Source organism: Choloepus didactylus, chromosome 5 (genome assembly GCF_015220235.1).
Source record: "Choloepus didactylus isolate mChoDid1 chromosome 5, mChoDid1.pri, whole genome shotgun sequence".
Classification (NCBI taxonomy): Eukaryota; Metazoa; Chordata; class Mammalia; order Pilosa; family Megalonychidae; genus Choloepus; species Choloepus didactylus.
Genome location: NC_051311.1, coordinates 65020059 through 65022663, shown reverse-complemented (window position 1 = coordinate 65022663; position 2605 = coordinate 65020059). Strand labels below are relative to the sequence as shown.

The 2605-nt window shown below is 39.9% G+C and overlaps 1 pseudogene; it reads right to left on the bottom strand.

Annotated features, from left to right (window-relative positions):
* Window positions 1-1833: 1833 nt before the first annotated feature.
* Window positions 1834-1933, bottom strand: LOC119535643 (annotated as a pseudogene).
* Window positions 1934-2605: the final 672 nt, after the last annotated feature.

The window sequence follows — 2605 nt, the reverse complement described above, 5'->3', positions numbered from 1 at the left end:
AAGGAACGATCTGGTGAAACATATGACAACATGGATGAACCTTGAAGACATAATGCTGAGCGAAATAAGCCAGGCACAAAAAGAGAAATATTATATGCTACCACTAATGTGAACTTTGAAAAATGTAAAACAAATGGTTTATAATGTAGAATGTAGGGGAACTAGCAGTAGAGAGCAATTAAGGAAGGGGGAACAATAATCCAAGAAGAACAGATAAGCTATTTAACGTTCTGGGGATGCCCAGAAATGACTATGGTCTGTTAATTTCTGATGGATGTAGTCGGAACAAGTTCACTGAAATGTTGCTATATTATGTAACTTTCTTGGGGTAAAGTAGGAACATGTTGGAAGTTAAGCAGTTATCTTAGGTTAGTTGTCTTTTTCTTACTCCCTTGTTATGGTCTCTTTGAAATGTTCTTTTATTGTATGTTTGTTTTCTTTTTAACTTTTTTTTTCATACAGTTGATTTAAAAAAGAAGGGAAAGTTAAAAAAAAAAAAAAGAAAAAAAGAAAAAAGACAAACAAGGAAAAAAAAAAAAAAGATGTAGTGCCCCCTTGAGGAGCCTGTGGAGAATGCAGGGGTATTCGCCTACCCCACCTCCATGGTTGCTAACATGACCACAGACATAGGGGACTGGTGGTTTGATGGGTTGAGCCCTCTACCATAAGTTTTACCCTTGGGAAGACGGTTGCTGCAAAGGAGAGGCTAGGCCTCCCTGTATTTGTGCCTAAGAGTCTCCTCCTGAATGCCTCTTTGTTGCTCAGATGTGGCCCTGTCTCTCTGGCTAAGCCAACTTGAAAGGTGAAATCACTGCCCTCTCCACTACGTGGGATCAGACACCCAGGGAAGTGAATCTCCCTGGCAACGTGGAATATGACTCCCGGGGAGGAATGTAGACCCGGCATCGTGGGATGGAGAACATCTTCTTGACCAAAAGGGGGATGTGAAAGGAAATGAAATAAGCTTCAGTGGCAGAGAGATTCCAAAACGAGCCGAGAGATCACTCTGGTGGGCACTCTTACGCACACTTTAGACAACCTTTTTTAGGTTCTAAAGAATTGGGGTAGCTGGTGGTGGATACCTGAAACTATTAAACTACAACCCAGAACCCATGAATCTCGAAGACAGTTGTATAAAAATGTAGCTTATGAGGGGTGACAGTGGGATTGGGAATGCCATAAGGACCAAACTCCACTTTTTCTAGTTTATGGATGGATGTGTAGAAAAGTAGGGGAAGCAAACAAACAGATAAAGGTACCCAGTGTTCTTTTTTACTTCAATTGCTCTTTTTCACTCTAATTATTATTCTTGTTATTTTTGTGTGTGTGCTAATGAAGGTGTCAGGGATTGATTTAGGTGATGAATGTACAACTATGTAATGGTACTGTAAACAATCGAAAGTACAATTTGTTTTGTATGACTGCATGGTATGTGAATATATCTCAATAAAATGATGATTAAAAAAAAAAAAAAAAAAAAAAAAAAAAAAAACCACCCACAGGCCAGACATCTTGGCAGAGTCACCACAGTTTCCTGCTTTAATATGGCTTGAATAGAATTGCAGCAAGTTCTCCTCTTCCAGCAGCTGGGAGCCAGCCCTCTGCCATCTCCTCACAGTGCCCTCAGACCTCCCAAGAGCCCTGACACCACCTCTCTTCACCCACCTGCCATGAAGATCACATTGCTTTCTCAGGGGCACCAGAACTACAACCAGGTGGCCTGGATCAACCTGGATCAACCCAGAGCTCCACACCTCTTACATCTACCTGTTGTCTCACTTTGACCGTGATGATATGGCTTGCATTAGTGCGGTACATTTGTTACAGTTTATGAAAAATATGGAACGCTTCACAAATTTGTGGGTCATCCTTGCGCGGGGGCCGTGCTAGTCTTCTCTGTATTGTTCCAATTTTAGTGCTTGCCAAAGCAAGCTCGCCACCTGATTTTTAACAAGGGTGCCAAGTCCACTCAATCGGGAAAGAATGGCCTCTTCAACAAATGATGTTGGGAAAACTAGATATTCATATGCAAAAGAGTGATGGTGGATCCCTAACTCACACTATATACAGAGAGTAACTCAAAACGGATCAAAGACCTCAATATAAGAACTCAAACTATAAAACTCCTAGAAGAAAGCATAGGGAAGCATCTTCAGGACCTTGGATTAGGCAATAGTTTCTTAGACTTTACACCCAAAGCACAAGCAACAAAAGAAAAAAAAGATAAATGAGACTTCATCAAAATTAAAAACTTTTGTGTATCGAAGGACTTTATCATGAAAATAAAAAGGCAACCTATAGATGGGAGAAAATATTTGGTAACGACATAGCCAATAAGGGTTTAATATCCAGAGTACATAAAGAAGAATTCAACAACACAACCAAATTTAAAAATGGGCAAAAGGGTTAAATAGACATATCCCCAAAGAAGATATACAAATGGCCAATAAGCACATGAAAAGAAGCTCAACCTCATTAGCCATTTGGGAAATGCAAATCAAACCACAATGAGTTACCATTTCACACCCACTAGAATGGCTATTATTTTTAAAATGGAAAATAACAAGTGTTAGCAAGGATGTGGAGAAATAGGAACCCTTGTACA